This window comes from Phascolarctos cinereus, unplaced genomic scaffold, assembly GCF_003287225.1.
Source record: "Phascolarctos cinereus isolate Bilbo 61053 unplaced genomic scaffold, phaCin_HiC Scaffold_2;HRSCAF=192, whole genome shotgun sequence".
Lineage (NCBI taxonomy): Eukaryota > Metazoa > Chordata > Mammalia > Diprotodontia > Phascolarctidae > Phascolarctos > Phascolarctos cinereus.
The window spans coordinates 91573254-91596503 of NW_027555625.1; the positions used below are offsets into that span (position 1 = coordinate 91573254).

General features: G+C 35.9%; 1 protein-coding gene across 3 annotated transcripts in view; it reads right to left on the reverse strand.

Moving 5' to 3' along the window:
• The window catches only part of SRBD1 (S1 RNA binding domain 1), a 319328-nt gene that overhangs the window by 200826 nt on the left and 95252 nt on the right, over nucleotides 1-23250 (reverse strand). The window lies entirely within an intron of this gene.

Genomic DNA, 23250 nt, shown 5'->3' on the forward strand with positions numbered 1-23250 from the left:
CACCATATAATTTATCAACTTAAAAATTATTAAATATAATGACAAATCAAAAACAGCAAAAAAAATTAAAATTTTATTCAAATATTTACTGGGATATGTGGAAGAGGGATTAGACTTCATTTTTTTGGCTCCAGACGAAAAAACTAAGAGCACTAGGTAAAAATTACAAAGAAATAAATTTAGGTTTCATACCAGGAAAACCTTTCTAGCAATTACATTATAAAGAACACATGAGTTCTAATGGATATAATAGGAGCTGAGAATACAGGTGATAAGAAATGGTGTGAATGCAGTAAAAATCAGATTGAATCCTCAAAAAGAGGTTGGGTTTTGCTCTGGGATGAGAAGAAAAGTAACAAGGAATGACAAAAGACAGGCAAGGAATTTTAAACAGCCAGTACCCTACCTACCCAAAATAATGACAGAAAACAAGAGCCATCAAATGCAAAGTGTTTCCATGTTTTCTTTCACATTGCTTTCCATCCCTCCCTTCCTTTTCCCTCAATGGGTGAAACAGCTATGTCTTCACTGATATTGGGCAATATACCAATAATAGCCAAGAAGGGATGCAAACATACTATAGATAAATCTACCTCAAATTATAAATGATTTGATTTTTCTTTTTTTATTTTCATAAATTTTTTTCCAATTACATGTAATAAATCAACTTTTAACATTCATTTTGAAAAATTCTGACCTCCAAATTCCCTCCTTCTACCATTCTTGCAAAGACAAATTGATATAGATTATATATGTGCAGTCCTGCAAAACATATTTCATGTTAGTGATATTGCAAAAGGAAACACAGATTAAAAAATTAAAAAGAAAAGCATACTTTTTTAAAAAAGCCTGCTTTGATCTGCATTCAGAGTCCATCAGTTCTTTCTCTGGAGATAGATAGCAATTTTCATCCTAAGTGCTTTGGAACTCTCTTGGATATAGCTAAATAATTCATAGCTGATCACTGTACAGTACTGCAGTTGCTGTGTACAATGTTCTCCTGGTTCTATTCACTTCACTTTGCATCAGTTCATATAAGTCTTCCTGGGTTTTTCTGAAAGCATTCTGCTTATTACTTCTTATAGCATGATAGTATTCCATCAAAATGATATAACACAATTTGTTCACCCATTGCTCAATAGATGAGCATCCATTCAATTTTCAATTCTTTCCCATCACAAAAAGAGATGTTATAAATATTTCTGTACATACAGGTCCTCTCCTTTTCTTTTTCAATCTATTTGGGACACAAACCTAAGAGTGGTGCAGCTGGGTCAAAGAGGATGCAGAGTTTTATGGCCTTTTAGGCAGTTCCAAATTGCTCTCTAGAATGGGTAGATCAGTTCACAACTTGACCAACAGTGCATGAGTCCCTATTTTTCAACATTATCTCCAACATTTACCATTTTCCTTCTCTGTCTTATTAGTCAATCTAATAGGTATAAAGTGGTGCCTCAGAGCTGTTTTAATTTGCATTTCTGTAATCAATAGTGATCTAGAGCATTTTTTCATATGACTATAGATAGCATTGATTATTTCTGAAAACTGCCTGTTCATATCTTTTGACTATTTATCAATGGGGGAATGACTCATATCCTTATAAATTTGACTCAGTTCTCTATATATTTGAGAAATGAGTCCTTAATGACTCCTCTATCAGAGAAATTTGCTGTAACTGATCCAACCATTTTGGAGAGCATTCTGGAATTATGGCCAAAGAACTATAAAACTGCATAAACATTTTGGCCCAGCAATATCATTATTAGGTCTGTTTCTCAGGGTGATGAGAGAAAAAGGAAAACAACTTACATGTTCAAAACTATAGCAGTTTTCTTTTTGGTTGTAGCAAAGGAATGGAAATTGAGGGGATGCTCATCACTTGGTTAATGATTAAACAAATTGTGGTACATGAGTGTGATGAATACCACTGTGCTATAAAAAATGATGAGCTAGTTGATTTTAGGAAAACATAGAAAGACTTGCATGAAATAATGAAGAGTGAAATGAGCAGAACTAAGAGAATGTTATATACATAGCAACAGCAATTATTATTCTAAGAACAACTTTGAACAACTAAGTCATTTTCAGCCTTACAAATACTCAAATCGACTACAAAGAATTTATAAAGGAAGATGCTATCCACCTCCAGAAAAAGAACTCTGGGATAAACAGAATATGCACAATATGGTTTTACACACACACAACTATATCTGTTTAACTGTAAACTTTTCTAGAATGAGGTGGGGAGGAGAAAAAATAATAAAACATGCAGAGAACAAAAGAGAAGTTAGAAGAACAGAAGAGTACCTTTGAAAACAATGTATAGTATTTATTACATAGTTTATAAGGATAAATAAGCAGTGTGAAATGGAAATTCATGGTTTTATAATGAATGTTCTTTTTATGCTGTACTATATTCATGGAAATGTTCTTTTTTTGTCTTTTTGTATTTAAGTTAAAAATGAATTAAAAAAATTTTTAAGCATGTTGTAAAAATGTTTTCCCACCCCAACTGATAAATGGTAAAAGGATATAAACTGGCAGCTATCAGATGAAGAAATTAAAGCTATCTGTAGTCATATGAAAAAAAATACTCTAAATCACTATTGATTCGAGAAATGCAAATTAAAACAACTCTGAAGTACCACCCATCAAATTGGCTAATGCAACAGAAAAGGAAAATGATAAATGTTAGAGAAGATGTGGGAAAACTGTAACACTAATGCATTACTGGGGCAGCTGTGAACTGATCCAAAGACTGTGGAGAGCAATTTGGAACTATGTCGAAAGGGCTATATAACTGTGTACATTCTTTGAACCAGCAATACCACTATGAGGTCTGCATCCCAAAGACATCATAAAAAAAGGAAAAGAAGCCACGTGTACAAAAATATTTATAGTAGCTGTTTTCGTGGTGGCAAAGAATTGGAAATTGAGGGGATGCCCATCAATTGCAGAACAGCTGAACAAGTTGTGGTATGTGATTGTGATGGAATACTATTATGCTATAAGAAATCATGAGTAGGCAGATTTCAGAAAAACCTGGAAAGACATGAACTGATGCTGAGTGAAGTGAGCAGAAACAGGAGAACATTGTACACAGCAATAGCAACATTGTGTGATGACCAACTTAGCTCTTCTAGGCAATGCAATGATCTAAGACAATTCCAAAAGACTCATGATGGAAAATGCTGCCCACATGCAGAGAAAGAACTATGGAGTCTTAATCCAGATTGAAACATACTACTTTCTCTTTTTTTTCTGTTTTTTCTTTTTCTGTTCTTCTCTTTTGTCCCAATTCTTCTTTCACAACATGACTAATGTGGAAATATGTTTAATATGATTAAACATGTATAGTCTATATCAGATTGCATGCTGTCTTGAGGAAGGGGGGGGATTTGGAACATACAATCTTATAAAAGTGAATGTCAAAAACTAAAAATAAATAAATAAATCTAGAAAGAGTAATAAAAGTGCAAAAAAGAAAAAAACTGTTTTTCCAGTTTTCTATTTTCCTTCTAATCTTGACTGCATTGGTTTTGTATAAAACCTTTTTAATTTAATATAATCAAAATTATCCATTTTACATTTTGTAATGCTCCCTATCTCGTTTAGCCATAAATTCTTCCCTTATCCATAAATCTGAAAGGTAAACTATTTCACACTCTCCTAATTTGCTCATGGCATTACCCTTTATGTCTAAATCATGTACTACTTTGGACCTTATCTTGGTATAATGGTATGAGATATTGGTCTATACTTAGTTTCTGCAATACTATTTTCTAATTTTCCCAACAGTTTTTTGTCAAATCTAACTTTAATGAAATTCTATTCATTTCCTTAACTGTTTTCTTGTTTATTTTTTGTTCAATTTCTCTACTTCTGAGAGGGGCAAGTTGAGGTTCCCTACTAATATAATTTTACTGTCCATTTCTTCCTATAACTCATTCAACTTCTTTAAAATTTGGGTGCTATGTCATTTGGTAAACAGATGTTTAGTATTAATATTGTTTCATTATCTATTATGTCTTTTAAGCAAAAATTACATATTTTAGCAAAATAAGTAGTGTCCCTGCTTCTCTTTTAATTAGATCTATTTTTGCTTTTAGTTTGTCTGAAATCACGATTGCTATCCTTGCTTTTTTTTTTTTAACTTCAACTAAAGCATAACAGATTCTGCTCCAGCCCCTCACCTTTACTCTGTGTATGTTTCTTGTAAACAACAGACTGTCAAGATTCTGGTTTTTAAACCACTCTGCTATCTATTTCCATTTTATGGGTGATTTCATTCCATTCACACTCACAGTTATGATTACTAACTATATATTTCCCTCCATCCTATTTTTCACATTTATATTTCTCTCTTTTATTCTGTCCCTCCTCAAAAATCTGTTTTGCTTCTGACCACTGCCTACCCCAAATAACCTTTCTTTTTATTACCTTTCCCCCTCAATTATTCCCCTCTGCTCCTACTTCCCTGTAGGCCAAGACAGATTTCTATAGGTAACCTAATGTGTATGTTATTCCCTCTTTGAGGCAACTCACTACTAAGCAATTCCAAAAATAAAGGTTAGATATCTAAATGCACACTTCAAGAGGCACAATACAGCTTAAATCCTATGGATTTAATAAAAGAAGAAACTGTTCATGCTTTGAGGCGTAATATAAGTAGGAATGATTTTGAAAGTATGAAAAATAATTCCTTGAAATAATAAACTCTATTTATTGCATAACCTAGGAAGTGAAACATACTTGATTGGGTATTTTAAGGCAAGGAAGAGCCACAAACTACTGTTATATGAAAAAAAGGTTACACTTTCAAGCATGTCCTCCAAGATGTATTTCCCTAATGTACCCAATGTGCAATTGTAACCCCAATCCCTTCCCAGGGCACGTTTTGAGTAAAAAAAAAAAAAACAAATCACAGAGATACAAAAAAACCCTTCATTAACCATTCTTTTTTTTTCTTTGTTGTTTCCCAAGCCCCAGTGCAATATACATTATCGAAAACCTTTTTCTTACATACAATGAATATTCTAGGCAGTTAAAACCAGTTAAACAATCTCTCAGATAAAATACTAGCATTACCTTTATTCATATCTCCATTTCTTTCACAGGGATTTAGTTAATTTTCTTCTACCACCCATTTCAATTATCTGATAACTAAAATTAGTGGGTACCTATACACACAAAATAAGACTAACTGCCTTATTTAGGAAATTATTTCCCTTTTTACCTCTAAAAAAAAAAAGAAACTTTGGGAAATGTGAACTGGAAAGGACTGTGTATCCAACATTCCATTTAACCTCTTCTTCCAGCTATCACCCAACTCACTCCCACCCCCTACCCCAAAAAAACTTGAAACAACTGCTTTAGATTTCTTTTAACGCAGCAAGCAATAGCTTGTAAACGGATGCAAACCAGCTGAAACATTTGACATACAGTGTTAAATACCAGAGAATTCCTATCAACCATTTTACTTTAAAAGGTGCTTTGATGTTGGCTATCTTTCATGTACTTCTTTCATGGCACATTAATAAAGAAAACGGAGCTGAAGTAAATCAAGTCCCCAGGTCACATCTAGAATTACAGCACTGTAGGTAACTGACGAAATACAAATTGATGCTGCGTGAGTAGTGAATAAATAAAACCACCTCTACCCACAAATCAGGCAAATTTTAAAAGTAGTTCTGAACTTTATTCTTCAACTAGACCTGAGACATCTTTAATCCTCCAACCTCTTGAAACCTAATTATCATAATATGAACCCAAATGCTAGGCTCCCTTCAAACTGAAAATGCTATGAAGAGGAAAAGTATTGGGAATTAAGCCTGGTGTAACATTAGAAATGTATGGTCTGGGAAAACTTTAAAGTGACATTTCTTAAAAGTCTGGATAGTATAATGCAGTTAGCCATACTTTAGAATCAAAAAGGATATTTAGGTTTGGTTTAGTTTTCCCAAGACACCTACCTAAAAAGTAAAAATGAACTAGATTACTGGAGAACAATAATTTTCAAAGTTTGATTTTTGAGCTTTAAATCTTGCTGCCCCAAATATGAGATCTTTCTCAAAAGCAAGAAGGGTTGTGGGCAACTTTAAAATCTTGCTTCAAATTCAACCAAAATGAGAGAAACAGAAGACTAGTGATTCTGCATAATTTGATTTTTTTTTAAAGCATGAACTTCAGTAATCTCCAATGAACACTGCAGAAGCCAAAAAAGATTTTGCCCAAGGTAACAGCAAATATATTCTATTTAAAGCCAAAGAAAACAGGAAAATATGCACAGTCAGCCAAAAAGAATAAAAAATGTAGAACTGTTAACATTTTTAATTTGTTAATAATGGAGGCATCTACATGCACTACGTACTTATTACGGCTAAAAGAGATAAGAGAACTTGCAAATAAAATTTACAAATGTAAGTACATAAAAATACGTCCTCTGTTTGCAGACATACCCACTCCAGTAGATATTTGCTATGAAGCAGGACCTTATTGGATTTCAATGTATAAATGGAGTCACCTATACAGTGAATCCCTACTACTAGGAATCCTAAATGGTCACTTTAAAGAGATTATTTCACCTGTTTACTAAAAGCATTTATAAATGGAAAAGCAAAAAAAAACCCAATTGTGTATCTGATGGGCACATATATATATATATGAAGTACATTACATGATCATGTTGGCCAGTGAGGTCAATTTGAATGAGTGAGACCTTAACTTAGAGATTATAGGAGAGTCCACCCACATACATCTAAAACTGAAATGACTAACAGTGGAAGAATTGATCAAAACAAAATGCTCTTCTTGTACTTTCTAAAGGTTTTTCATTTAGTCTAAAACACTCACAAAATATAAAAGTTAATCAATTCTCATTTTCAAGCCAAACATAATGTTGCTTAATTTACATTTTAAGTTCTGTTAAAGCAAATACACTTGTCTAAACAGAACATCTGTTTTAGTTCTAATACATCGTATCTTTGGCATGAACTCACAATAAAACTAACAAAAACAATCAAGAATTTTTATTGGACCTGGCAACAAAAGCAGATTTGTAACAAAAAACCATAAGACCAGAAATGACTGTCACTGGGCTCTAGTCCAGTCCCAATCTAAGTCAATAAACACAGATCTGCAAGAGAGGCTAACTTTTTTTTTAAATAAAAAAGAGAGAAAAAAGAAGTCCCGCAGTTATTTAGGTTGGACATAGGTATATTAAAGCACATGAGTTATAAGAGCACTGAAATGTATTCATTTTTAAACAAAAATTGTCAAATTAAGTCCAGAAAGAATTTTAAAACCACAAAAAAGTACATATTCCAGATGCCTCATTTCCAATCACATACATCAATGAAATGTTTTATTTAAATATCAGAGGGAAAAAAAACACATTAGTCATTTCAGTAAAACGAAGGAAATGTAAAATATAATAGGGGATATAACAATTATATATGCTTTAAACATCTCTGGTGTTAAACAGATTCCAAAAGGAAAAGAAGGAAGCTGTATCTCAAAAATGCTAGTCAGTCACTAAAGTCTGTTTCTAATGGTCACAATATAAATTAAGGAGAGGGACAGAATAAATACAATAATCAAAAAGAACCAGTATTATAGATAATAACACATCTCAGTCAACCTTTATGTTACATTCAAGTTCAAGAAGGTTGAGAGTTGATGTATATATGAGAGTGGATATAGTCAAGTATCTGACAGGTATGTCATGTGTAAGGAAAAATGGCCTTGTTTTGTTTTGCTGCACAGAGCAGAACTAGAAACAATGGAACACTTTCTTGCTCAGTAAATTCCAGTTACTTGTTCAGTAAATTTCAGGGCAGCTAGATAACACAGTGGACAGAGCACTGGGCCTAGAGTAAGCAGGATTCATCTTCCCATGTTGAACTCTGGCCTCAGACACTTCCTAGTTGTGTGACCCCTGGGCAAATTACTTAATCCTGTTTGCCTCAGTCTCCTCGTCTGTAAAATGAGCTAGAGAAGGAAAAGGCAAGCCACTCTAGTATATTTGCCAGGAAAACACCAAATGAGGTCATGAAGGTTTGGACACAACTGAAAAATGACTGAACAACAAAGTTATCTATCTCCTTTAGATCAACTACAAACTCCATCACTGTCTGACTTTGAACACCTTTCACAACATGGCTCTCATCATTTTACCAGGTTACTACTCAAGATATCACTTTCTGGTTGCACAAAAATAGCTTTCATTCTCTTCTTCTCACACAATATTCCATTTCCTGACTCTGGGCCTCTGCACAGACTACCCTCCATGTGTAGAATGGATTTTCTTCTCTACTCTGCCTCTTCACATCAACAACTTTCTTCAAATTGTATCTGAAGACACCTTTTACATGAGGCCTTCACTGATTCTACCAATTGCTAGTGGAATCTGCAGTGGTAAAACTAGCTTGTGGGTGTGTGTGTGTGTGTGTGTGTGTGTGTGTGTGTGTGTGTGTGTGTGTGTGTGTGTGTGTGTGTGTGTGTGTGTGTGTGTGTCTAAAAAATGGTTGGACAGATATAAGTAGTGGGGAGCAGATTTGGGCTCCATAAAATGAAAACTTCCACACAATTAAAGTTATACAAAAGTAGAATGATCTGGATCAAGAGGATTTCCCTTCCTTTTAGGATCTTCAAGAAAAAAATAGGGGCAGCTAGGTGGCACAGTGGATACAGCACCAGCCCTGGAGTTAGGAGGACTTAAGTTCAAATCCGGCCTCAGACACATAATAATCATTAGCTGTGTGATCCTGGGCAAGTCACTGAACTCCAGTTGCCAAGAAAGGAAGGAAGGAAGGAAGGAAGGAAGGAAGGAAGGAAGGAAGGAAGGAAGGAAGGAAGGAAGGAAGGAAGGAAGGAAGGAAGGAAGGGAGAGAGAGAGAGAGAGAGAGAGAGAGAGAGAGAGAAGAAGAGAGGAAGAAAAGAAAAAGGAAAAGAAAAAGGAAAAGAAAAAGGAAAGGAATAAATACTTGTTGGGTTATATTGGAAAGAAGATTCTTGCTCAGGTATAGGTGGACTAGACGTCCTCTAGGTTCCTTCCAATTCTCAGATTCTGTGAATCCTAACAAAAAATCCAAAAATGTTAAGTACTACTCCTCTGCCTGGCATGGTAAGTAGCTTAGCTAAAGTCACATTACAATTATTACTTTAGACTGTTCTGAAAATATCCACAAAAGTTGTACCATCACCAACTACAAGAAAGCAAGAGTAAAAACAAGGGCATGTAATGAACATAGAAACTGATTTCATATTCTAGATGAGGAATGAGAAAATAATCCATATCTGGGTTAGGTGGTCACATTAAAAAAGCAGCATTACCCAATTCTGTCACTTTTACTTCATTAATGATCTTTTTAAAAAATCAATTTAAACAACCAAAAAGAAATTTCTTAAATATGGGGGGAGGAGATGCCATGATCAGACCAGCAATGAGACACCAAAAACAATCATCTCTGAAGAATTGTTTTAAATTAAAAATAAAAATATCACACAGAGAGCAATGGAGAAGAGCATAGTAGTATAAGTGGCTTTTCTCCTCAAGAAAGTTGTCTATATTCATTGCCTGCATTTTCTATCCTCTCATTCTCTTCTTAATTCTCTGCCATCTGGCTTCCAACTTAATCATTCAACTGAAACTCATCATTCAACTCCAAAATTACCAACGATCTCTTAATTGACAACTGGATGAGCTTTTCCCAATTTTTATCCTTCTTGACCTCTTCTATAGTCTTTAACACTATCCAGAGGCAGGTAGGTGATATGGTATATAGAGTGTTAGGCTTGCAGTCAGAAGAAGCTACGTTCAAATTCTTTCTTTTTATTCTGTGTGCTTAACAGTACAAGGTCTGCTACACAGCCAGTGCTTAATAAATCTCTGCTGACCATCTTTTGTGAATATTTAGAAAGAGAAATGTACCCACTAAGAGCCATCATGGCAATATTGGCCAAAGAAGCTCTCAAGAAGAAAATTTTGAAGGTATAAACAAAAACAACGAACATGAGAACAGTAAGAACAAATTATTTAAACAACTTGGGGTTTTTTTTAAAGTATATACAGTGGAAAGAAGCAAGCGAAAAAAACTGAAGAACAACTTTTTAAAAGCCTGTTTTAATTCAGTAGTCTTGGAAGTACTTCAGTTCAGAATGAACTATACACACTGATGAATTCTACAAGCAATTAGAAAAAGGTCTTTTTAAGCTAAGTTTTAGGTCAGGTATAAACTCAATAAAGGTCCAGAAGAAGCAATAAAAGGATGGTGACCTTACTGAAAAGAGGTATGATAACAAAAGACAAGGAAAGGGAAAATCTACTCAATTCTTATTTCACTTCTATTTTTCTGTCAAGAAGAATTATCTTACAAATGGAAAAAACAGGACCAAAATGGACAAGGAATCAATTCATCACTGACAAGACTGAAAGTATTACGGTAAAACAGACCACCTTACACAGAAGACTCAGCTTTTACATTATTTTTTCTCCTTCCTCCTTATCCAATTCCTCACCTCCTGTCACTCTCAGTCTCCTCCCCTTTTATGATTAGAGAGGATATATTTAACACTTTGGGTAGAAGTGTGAAATCCACAATGTCGCTGTTGCTGTTCAGTCATTTTCAGTCACGTCCAACTATTTGTGACCTCATTTAGGGTTTTCTTGGCAAAGATACTGGAACAGTTTGTCATTTCCTTCCCCAGATCATTTTACAGATGAGGAACGGAGGCAAACAGGGTGAAATATCTTCCCCAGGGACACACAGGTAGTAAATGTCTTGGGCTGGATTTTAACTCAAAAGATGAATCTTCCTGACTCCAAGCCCAGCATTCTATCCACTCTGCCACCCACCTGCCTCAATCCATATTTTCCACACTTTAAGCAGTTGTGAAAAAGTAGGGAAGTATGAATGATTACACGACAACTACATGAAAAAGGAAGGAACTTAATGATACCCCTGCTAGGCTTATATCCCAAACAGATTTTTTAAAAAGAGAAGGACCCATATGTACACATTTACAGCAGCTCTCTTTGGTCTCAGATGAAATAGTTTCATCCCTAGTTTCAGGGACAGGGTCAGAGAATCCACAAAAGACTTGGAATGAACTGTTACAGAGTGAAGCATAACCAAGAGAACAATTTATAACAACAACACTGTAAAAACAATTTTGAAAGACTAAAGAGTTCTGCTCAATGCAATGATAAACCATGATGCCAGAGGAGTAATGATGAAGAATGCTAGCCACCTCCTAACTGACAAGTGATTGTGCTCACGAGTAAAATGGGAATTCATTTTGCTTGACTATACCTATTCGTTACAAAGGGGTTTTTTGTTGTTCTTGTTATTATTGTTCTTTTATACCCACTGGGAGAGAGAGGTGAAGCGGGAAAGGAAGAGATTAAATGCTTGATAACTGAAAAAAAAATTAATTGGGGAAAAAAAAGTGAATGAGAGTTGTGAGACAGTGGATATAGAATATGAGATAGAAGGTAGGATCATTATGGTGGTTCAACATGCCTAAAATGAGGGTTGCATCCAGATCTATGAGACACAGTGCTTCACATCTTGAAATCATGTGAGGCATGAGGTTCCAATTGTTTCTTATACAAGCAAAGACCACTGAGTAAGTAAGGAGGAGGGAACCTTGGTACTTGTAAATATAGGACTGAAATAATTCTAACCACTACCATTCACATACCCAGCTTGCCAAAAGGAGTCTCTATTTTGTAAAATGAGAAAACTTGAGGAGAAACCAAAAGACCCAGAATAAAGAATGTGAGGGTTCATGAATACAGACTGACAACGAGACCTGCATTCCAAAAGGAAATATGGTAAACTGCTGATAGATTCAATTGCTGAGCCCCACTTAATGATGTCTGAAAAACAAGGGAAAATAAGAAAGATGCTGCAAGACTAAAGAAGGGCAGATGTCCCAATATTTTTTAAAAGAGATAAACACTAAAATATGCAAAGAGTATGCTGCTGAATTTGGCTTGGACTCCTGTCACAATTCTAGAACATATATCGAAAAGGAAAATGTTTAAACTTTTAAAAAGGGAAACACTGCTCACCAAAAGCCAAAATTGCTTCTTCAATAAAAATTCATATGCGACTCAACTTATAATTTTTTACTCGAGTGCTAGAAATGCAGATCAGGAAAATGCTCTCGATATGACATACTGTATTTTAACCAAAACATATGACAAAGTCTCTCATGTGGTATAACTTAGCACATTAAAAGGACACTAGAAATTGGACATTATTAGCTGGTGCCAACATGAGGAGAGGGTTCTAGTGGAGGATACTACAAACCTCGGCTTAGCGGTGTCCTTTTTGGCATACTTTTTTCCATGCTTTACATGAAGGTACACATGGAATGCTTAACAAATCTGCATATAAATAAGGCTAGGAGACGAAACTAATATGTGCAGATAGCAGATATCTTATCCCAAAGCTTCCCAACAAGCTAGAACAATGCACTGAATCTAATAAGATGCAACATAACAGGGACAAGTGGTCTTACTTCACAGCACTCGCCTTCATGCACAAAACAGGACAGCTAAACTTCCCAGTGTCCCTCACATACGGCACTACAAAAACTCGTTCATGACTTTCTATTAGCTGTCTCCTATGCTGTTAAGTCCTTCCCCTTCCACCTCTTTGAAATCCTAACTTCCTTCAAAGCACAGCTCAACCGTGTGACCCTGGGCAAGTCACTTAGCCCCAACTGCCTAAAAACAAAAAATGAGATCAGAACAAAGCAGCTCAAGTGCCGCTTTCTACAGAAAGCCTTTGCTGATGTTCCTCAGGATTACTACTAACAAGAAGGGCTAGCATTCTATCCCACCTGGAAGCTTGCAAAGATCTACTTTGTAGATACCTGCATACATGCATGTAGTCTCCCTGCCTAGAGTGCACATTCCTCCGGAGCGGGACTGTTTCATTTCTGTATCTGGATCTCCAGAGCCTAACACAATAGCTGGCACAAAATATATGCTTCCTGATTGACCGAATTATACTGTTCTACATAAACACATCACAGAAATGGCAAAGACTTACCACACTTAGATTTCAACAAAGCAACTGACAGTATTTTTCATTTTTTCTTCTAGTAGACAATTATTGATATTACAATTAAGTGGATTTACAAAAGGACAAAGAACTGAATTTAAAGAAAGGTCATTGTCAGGTTAATGACAGGCAGTCATTGGTGAAGTTCTTTCAGTATCTGCCCCGTTACTTAACATTTTTATCAATGATTTACATAAAAAAATGAATAGAACGGTCATAAAATTTATAGACTATCCAAAGCAACAATGGACACCAGATCTGGGGGCCAAAAAGACAGAAAAATAGGCTAAATCTAGCACGATGAAGAGTAATAAGGATAAATGTAAATTCTTATACTTGGCCTGAAAAAAAAACTGCACAAGTACTGGATAGGAAAGACAAGAGGCAAAGGTTCAAGTGAAAAAGATATCGGGGTTTTAGTACATTATAATGTAAAAATATCATTCAATAGTAGGACAACAGCAGCCCAAAAAGTCAACAGGATCCTAGGCCCACAATCTAGGATGGCCTTAAAACTTTGTCCTGGTCAAATGACATATATAATAGTGTATTCAGTTGTGGATACTTCATTTTAGGAAAATCATGGAAAAAACTGAGGCATATCCAGAGAAAAAAGCCCAGGGTGGTGAAAGGATCAGAAATCATGCCATATGAGGATTCAGTAAAGGTCAGTAAAGGAACTGGATGTGTTCAGCCCAGGGAAGAGGAGAAAAGAAGAAGGGAATAAACATTTATATAGTGCCTACTATGTACCAGGCACTGTGCAGAGGACTTTATAAATAATATCTCATTTAATCCTCACAGTCACCTTGTGAAGTAGGTACTATTGTTATCCCCATTTTACAGTTGAGGAAATTAAGGCAAACAGAGGTTAAGTGACTTGGTCATGGGGAAAAAAAACTATTAAGTCTCTGAGGCTAGATCTGAAGTCAAGCCCTCTTGACTCGAGGCCTACCTAGTGCTTTATCTACTGTGCCACCAAGCTACCTCTCAGACGACAGGAGAAAATTATAGCTGTCTTCAAGAATATAAAGATCTGTCATTCAAGAGAGGGTTCAGACTGGTTTTATAAGCTTAGGGATAACATATGGGAAAAGCTCCTAATTATTCAGTTGTCAGAAAAAAATAAGCTGCCTCAAATTTAAATTTAAATCCCTACCACTGGAGGTAATCAAGCAGAGGCTGAATATTGTGGAGGCAATTCCTGTTTCATCCACTTTCTCCGAGACTAATAATGTGCTACTGAACAGAGCTGAAGGAAATGTAAGTGTGTTGTCCATTACAAATTTGTTATTTAATCTCTAATGGCAATCTTTTTCCTCTTCCCTAAGTGATTCTCTATTCCACCCTCCAAATTTCTCTTCAAGTCTCAAGACTCTTATCTCTCATTTTATCCCTTCATCCCCAGGTTATCAGCTGAAAACCTTACTAAAACAAAGAGGCCATTTGTGGTAACTTTAATCTTTTCCACTCCACATCTAACAATCTCTTCTTTCCATCTCACAACTTCCTGACACTATCCCCCTTATTCCTCCTTTACTCTAATGCCTTATACAGAAGTTTTTCCTTCTAATCAAGGACAAACCTTCCACATGTAACCTTGATACCATCTGCTCCCACATTCTCCAGCAGACTGTCCCCACTATCATAGCCTCATCTCTAATCTCCAATATCTTGCTATCTACTGGTTCCTTCTCTGCTACCTACAAAAAGACCCCAACTCTATCTTTTCCTATAAAAACTATCACTAGATCCCACAATCCCTACTACTTATCATCCTTTATTTCTCCTCAGCCAAACTCCTAGAAGAAGCTACAATAAACCACCTTTATCTCTGAGATACTCTCCCAACTCTGGATTTTCATGACAACATCCTCTCCTGGTTCTTCTCCTCCTACATCATTTGACCACTCCTTCCAAGTTTCATCCTCAGTCTGATTCAAGGGAAATGGGAATCAGGAATGAAACAGGGAGGGATGGGGAATAAAAAGTCACAGTGCGGACAAAGACCAGGGTTTGGTACCAAAAGTAAGAAAGAGAGGTGAAATGTCAACAGACCATGATCAGATAAGGGAATTTCAGATCTCTTCATTTGTGGGAAATGTAAACATCAATGTGACCATTTTTGTATGTGGCTAAGCAAAGTGGGAGTAGAGGAGGACACCATGGGAAATGAATAAGTTGAGAAACTAGGTTGAGAGGTTTGAGGTACCATGAATACATATGCTCAAGTCCCTTGACAGGAAAGGAGAATTTGAGGGGGAGAGAAAGATTCTGAGTTATTTAAGAAAGGAAGGGGAGTTTACTGGAGGTCTATAGACAGCAGCTCTGATTGGATGGTAAATATGGATTAAGTGAACTTCAAAGGAGAGGTCACTGAATTATGGTGGTAGAAAGAGAACCTAGAAGTGCAGTGGGGAGCAAAGAGTATTTCCACTCCCCAGTATCCTAACCTCAAAGACCAGCTAAGGAGAAACAAGTCAAAGTGCAATGTTGGAAAGGGCAGCTAGAGAGGCTGTATCATCAGAAAACAGCCAGGTCTCAGCGAAAGCCAGATATTTAAGATGAAAGGAAGTTTAAAAGCTATGGAACAAGCATTCTAGACAGCACAGTGGAAGGGGTGGGTACCTTTGGTTTGAGACACTGGTGGGGCAGATTGCAGGAAACAGGAATAAGGTAGGGGAATGGGAATTGGAGTTTGAATGGTGACCTACAGGGGTGCAGAATCACTGGACTGGGGAGAATATGACAAGAAAGGAATTTATTAATCATTAAGGTAAAATTTTAGAACAAGTTTCCATGGTAACAGGGTTATGACATCAGGGCATATACTCAAAGGAGGCATACTACTAGAACAGGAAGAAAAGTTCCATGATCATCAAAACATTCATTGTAGTACTACTGCAGTACTAAGAAACATAAAGCAAAATAAATATCCATTGCATACTGGAGAGCAGTTAAAATTGGATTACATGAATGCAACCTTTTATTACTACACCATAAGAAACAAATATGAAGAATTCAGAGAAGCATGAGAAATTTTATAATAAAAAGTGAAATAATACAGAGCAAAATAAGTAGAAAAAAGAAAACTATATGCAGGGATGCCTTTGATTGCATTTTGCTTTACTGTGCTTCACAGATATTGCATTTTTTTTTTAATTGAAGGTTTATGGCAACCTTACATCAAGCAAGCCTATTGGCAGCACTTTTCCAACAACGTGTGTTCGTATCATGTCTCTATGTCACATTTCAGTAATTCTCACAATATTTCAAACTTTTTCATTATTATTATATCTGTTACGGTGATCTGTGATTAGTGATCTTTGATGTTATTATGCAATTGTGTTGGGGTGCCACAAACTATGCCCATATAAGATGGTGAACTTACTAAATGTTGTACGTGTTCTGACTGCTCTACCCACTAGCCATTCCCTCCCTCCTACCCCTACTTCTCCCCCCACTCCAGTCTCTTTATTCCCAGGGATACAAGTACATTGAAATTAGGCCAATTAATAATCCTATCATGGCCTCTGCGCGTTTAAGTGAAAAGAAGAATCACATATCTCTCAATTTAACTCAAAAAGTAGAAATGATTAAGCTTAGTGAGGAAGGCATGTCGAAAGCCAAGACAGGCCAAAAGCTAGGCTACCACCCTGATCAGTCAGCAGCCATCAATATTGAGGTAAGACCTTTCACCAGCAAAAAGATTACAACTCATTGAAACCTAAGATAATGGTTAGCATGCAACAAGGTATTTTTTAATTAATGTATGTAATAGGTTTTCTTTTACTTAATACTATTGCACACTTAACAGATTACAGCATAGTGTCAACATAACTTTTACATGTACTGGGAAACCAAAAAAATTCATGTGATATGCTTTATTGCAATATTCATGTTATTACAGGAGTCTGGAACTGAACCCACAATACTTTTGAGGTATGCCTGTACAGAATGACAACATGGCATGGCAAGAATAAAACCAAATGCTGTATATTATGACCAAGGTTGGTTTCTTAGAAGAGAAAATGCTTCTCTCTCCCTTCTTTGCAAAGGTAGTAGACTATAGGTATAGAACACTATATATATTATAAATTCAAATGATGTATTGGTTTGTTTTACTGTCCTGCTTTTTTTCCCTCTTTTTTATCCTTTCTTATAAGAGCTGGATCAATGTATAGAGGAGGGGAAGAGATACATTCTGGAATGAAAGTGATGTAAAAACAGTATCATCAATGACATTTTTCTATTAAGTTAACTTGGTGTTTATAATGGCCAATGCCTGAAAATTATTTTCTCAAAAAACGTTTTCATGATACCTATGCATGAGGCTTCTCCATAGTGTACAGGGCCTTGGCCTCTCCCATTCCTTTTTCTTGATCCATGTTTTCCCAATGTATTTCTCACCACCTTTACCTATTCCCACCTATGCACTGAACTAATCAAACATCAAAGAACATGTTCATTTAATTGGAAGGGTCTTAATGAGTTCTTCATGGAATTTCCCTACGTCTTAAAGTTCCACAAGATACAATGTTACACAGGTTACAATTATCTGCAAGTTGGTCTTTTCACAAATAACTCATGATAGGTATTGCAACAGGAGATAAACAAATTCCCCCAAAATTATGTTTATTATAGCTTCTGGGTACAAGAGAAAACCAACTCTGCTAATTCTTTCATTTACCTCTCCAAGGAGAACTTGGAAACATTCCTTACATTTAGTTGCAAATTCCTTTTTCTTTTTGGTTTTGTATGTAGTGACAATGTTGAGATATCTATATTTAATTCTTCCAGGAATATGTTCACTTATTTGTCACTGAATAAACATTTTACATTTAGAATACCAAGAGGCAAGTTAAAGTTTATAGACTACCTAAAAACTATTATTTTTAGTGTTTTCTATTCCCCTTTCCATCACTCTGCCACCATAAAAGTGAATTATAAAAGTGAAAAGGAGCTGCATAGCGTGAAGGACCCATTTTGTACTTTCATTTCATGGGATGTCATGGAAAAAAATTAATCACCAAGCCACCACACTACTAATTATTAGAGACTCTTCACACTTATGAAAAGCAGATCCTCAGAAAGCAGACTTGGTTTATTACTCAGACCACACTCAAAGCCTCCACAGCACGGAAGAGCTTCTCGTTTGGCATAGCTTTCAAGAACCTAGGATCACTTCAAGACCATTATGAGGCACTGCAGTAGAAACAAAGAATATAAGGCAGAGATGTACTGAGATCTAGACTTTGAGAAGTATCAACACTGATAAAAGTATTGTCATTGATGAAATTACAGAACTGAAAAAGAAAACTTATCATCTACTTTGATAATAAAAACATACTCAATTTGCCAAAAGCAAATTCCTGAACCAGCAATTTAATTACAGAATAACTGCACAATTTGGTCAATACTTTAATCAATAATTTATCAAATACAGATTTTTTTCCATTCTAGATATTTTAGAAGGTTCACTGTGTTGCACATTTGCACAAAATCGTCTCTGAGTAGGGATCAAATCTCTAAGGAATGAATATTTGAAATAGCTTCACATTTCAAACACTTTACTTTCACTACTATTCTTGAAAAGACCCTATTATCCGCTCCCCAAAAAAAAGGAAAACAAAAGAACATGCAAATTCTGACAATTAAAATACTAAAGAAAACATGTATCTATAACATAGGTATGGAAAATTTTTCAAATGCATTGAACAAACAAAATAATCAAAACTTCTTACCAACAATAGTAATTGCTTCTTATTGATATTTCTTTATATTCTTCATATTTTAATTCACATTTACATTATGGTACACCACCACTACATTTATACCTTAAAGCTTTATTCATCACTTGTTGTGCATTAAGACTACTTCTTCATAACTGAAAATAATGTTGCTATACAAATCACCAAACAGGTAACTTCTCTTTTTTTCATAACTTTCTTAGTGTACATACTCAATTAATGGGATTATTGTGTTAATTAGTTCCATAATTCCTACAGTTCATTGAAAGACTACTAGCCAAAAGAAAAAAAAAAGTACCAATTTGTATCCTGCTTATAACACAACCCTACCAACACTGAGTTTTTCAGTGTCATTTTCCCATTCTGGTAGGTCTGATGTTGTATTACAGAGCTGTTTTAATCATAATTTCTTCGGTTCCTGGAAGGACTGAACATTTTTTCAAGTGACATCTGTAACATGTGTATGTTGGTTAGTCGTTCAATCATATCTCCATGGCTAGAACATGCCAGGCCCTTCTATCCTCCCAAAGTCTGTCCAAGCTCATGTTTGTTGCTTCCAGGACATTATCTACCCATCTCATCCTCTGCTGTCCCGTCTCTTTTTGTCCTCGATCTTTCCCAACACCAGCATCTTTTCCAATGACTCCTGTCTTCTCATTATGTGGCCTAAGTATCTAAACTTCAGCTTTAGTATTTTACCTTCCTGTGAATAGTTTAAATTAATTTATTTAAACATTGACTGATTTGATCTCCTAGTTGTTCAAGGGATTCTCAAAATTCTTCTCCAGCAACACAATTCTGAAAGCATCAATTCTGCAATACTTAGCTTTCTGTATAGTCCAACTCCCACAGCCATATATTGCTTCTATAAAAATCATAGGGACAGCTAGGTGGCGCAGCGGATAGAGCTCTGGTCTTGGAGTAAGGAGAACCTGAATTCAAATCTGGCCTCACACACTTGACAATTACGAGCTGTGTGACCCTGGGTAAGTCACATAACCCTGATTGCCTCACCAAAAAGCAAAAAACAAACAAACAAACAAAGACTATTAACTATTTTCTCCATGACTTTTAGGGGAAACCAGAAATTTTTAGCTGTGGGACCCTGGACAAGTCACTTAACCCCACTGCCTAGCCAAAAAAACCCCCAAAAAACAAAAAACAAAACATAGCTTTAACTATATAGACTTTTGTTGGCAAGGGATATCTCTGCTTTTTAGTATGCTGTCCAGATTGGTCATACCTTTCCTTCCAAAGAGAAGGCATGTTTTAATTTCATGCTGCAGCCACTGTGTGAAGTGATCTTTGAGCCCAAGAATATAAAATGTGACATTGCTTCCATTTCTTCTATCTCTATTTGTCAGAAAGTGATGGGACCCGTTACCAAGATCTTAGTTTTTTTGATGTTAAACTTCGAGCTAGTTTTCATACTCTCCTCTTTCATCCTCATCAAGAAGCTTCTTAATTAGTTTTCACTTTCTGCCATCAGAGTGGTATTGTCTGCATGTGTGAGACTGTTGCTATTTCTCCCAGCAACCTTAATCCTAGTTTTTGATTCATCCAGCCTGCCATTTTGCATGATGTACTCTGCATGTAAGTTAATTAAACAAGGTAACAAATACACAGCTTTGTCATACTCTTTTTCCAATCTTAAACCAATCAGTTGTTCCATGCTTAGTTCTGCTTCTTCTTGGCCCACATGTAAGTTCCTCAGGACACAAGATGATCTGGTACTCCCATCTCTTTGAGAACTTGCCACACAGTCAAAAACTTCAGTGTTGTCCATGAAACAGAAGTAGATGTTTTTCCTAGAATTCCTTTGTTTTCTCCATAATCAAATGAACATTGACAATGTGGACTCTAATTCCTCTCCCTCTTTGAAAACCAGCCTGTTCTTCTCATAATTCTCAGTTCATATACTGCTGAAGCCTACCTTGCAAAATCTTAAGCATAACCTTGCTGGCATGTGAAATGAGCACAATTACTCAGTAATTTTAACCGTCCTTGGCATTGTGCTTCTTTACTACTGGGAAATAAACTGATCTTTTCTAATCCAGAGGCCATGGTTGATTTTAAGTGCTGAGTGCAGCACTTAAACAACATTATCTTTCAGGGTTTTAAATGGCTCGGCTAGAATTCTGTCACCTCCACTAGACTTAAGGCTCACTTGACTACATTCTCCAGGATATCTGGTTCTAAATCAGTACTTCCACCAGCATGGTTATCAGTGCCGTTAAAAAAAAACTTTCTTGTATAATTCTATATATTCTTGCCACCTCTTCTTTATCTCTCTTTGTCTTTTATCATGCCCATTTTTGCATGACATATTCCTTTGATAGCTCTAATTTTCTTGAAGAGCTCTTTTACCTTTCCCACTCTATTGTTTTCTTCTATTTCTTTGTGTTGCTCATTTCAGAGAACATTCTCACCTCTCCTTGCTATATTCTGGAATTCTGCATTCAGCTAGGTATATCTTTCCCTTTTTCCTTTACTTTTCTTCTTTCCTTAGCTATTTGTAATGCCTCATCAGACAAACATTTTGCTTTCTTGTTCTTCTTTTTCTTTGGAATATTTTTTATTACTGCCTCCTATATAATATTGTACAAAATTAAGGCACTCTACCTAGCAGATCCAAACCCTTAAATCTATTCATCATTTCCATTTCATATTCATAATGTGTGTATACTGCTAAATAGTCAGTTTTATATCCTCTCTAAAAATTTTGGAGTCCACCTGTACACTTGATTTAAACAGAATCTGATAAAAGGACAAATGAGAATCAAACAAAAGAAGGACATTCTTTAAAGTATTACTTTAGTCTTAACTTAAAGTCTATCAAAGCCACACAAGTCAAGACTTTGAGAAAAATAGTTCTAGCAACTACAATCTACATTTCCTCAAATCCCTCACTACTTATGCTGAGGGCTGAGGTAATTCCAGCCTTAAATTCTATTATGAGCTCAAGGAATCCTGACTTTCTGTACCTGAGCTATTCTAATGAATACTGTGACTTCACCTCTGCTATCACACGGCATTCTGGGCAACACTTTTGGCCTCACTAAGTTATTCAGGACAGCAACTATCAGCAATACTGATGTCTTCAGAAGAAATTCTGACTTAGGGAATAACCAGTCAAATAAAAAGGGTAGATAAAAAAATGTGGAAAAAGAAAGATGCTAGAAGCATCCATAAAAGTTACAACTGGAGGGCGGAGCCTAGATGGTAAAGTAAAAACAGTGACTTGCTTGAGCTCTCCCCCAAACCTCTCCAAATACCTGTAAAAAATGGCTCTAAACAAATTCTAAAGCAGCAGAACCCACAAAAAGACAGACTGAAACAAATTTCCCACCCAAAACAACCTGGATGGTTGACTAGAAAGATCTATTGCACTGGGCTGGAAGAGGAACACAGTTCAGCATGCACACACAGGTAAAACAGGTCTCAGCAAACCTAGAGCAGGCCTCAGAGGACTGAAAAACAGGCAGCTGTGAAGTTTCCAGACTTCTCAACCCACAAACACCAAAGACAACTTAGAAAGTCAGTGGGAAAAGCCTGTGACCTCGATGAGAGAGAAGCTCTGTCCCAGCTCCAGTCCCAATGATGTGTAATGAAATATCTCAATGGAAAAACAACTGACCTGAAAAATAGATCCAGGAGAGGTCATTTAAAAATTATTGGACTATCTGAAAGACATGATCAAAAAAAGAGCCTAGACAATATCTTTCAAGAAATTATCAAGGAAAACTGCCCTGATATTCTAGAACCAGAAGGCAAAACAGAAATGAAAGAATCCATCAATCATCTCCTAAAAAAGATCTCCAAAGGAAAACTCCTAGGAATATTGTCGCCAAATTCCAGAGTTCCAAGATCAAAGAGAAAATATTGCAAGCAGCCAGAAAGAAACAATTCAAGTACTGTGGGAACACAATCAGGATAACACAAGACTTACCAGCTTCTACATTAAAGGACTGGAGGGCTTGGAATATACTATTCTGGAGGTCAAAGGAGACAGGATTACAGCTAACAATCAACTACCCAGCAAAACTAAGTATAATCTTTCAGGGAAATAATAGACATTCAGTGAAATAGAAGACTATCAAGCATTCTTGATGAAAAGACCGGAGCTGAATAGAAAATTTTGCTTTCAAATATAAGACTCAAGAGAAGCATGAAGAGGTAAACAGGAAAGAGAAATCATAAGAGATTTATTAAGGTTGAATAGTTTACATTCCTGCATTGAAAGATGATATTTGTAACTCATTAGGCCTTTGTCAGTATTAGAGTAGCTGGAGGAAAATAAAAACATATGTATGTATGTATGTAGATATACAGATAGATAGACAGGCAGACAGACAGACAGACCGACCGACCGACCGACCAACAGAGGGCACAGGGTGAGTTGAAGATGAAGGGGTGATATCTGA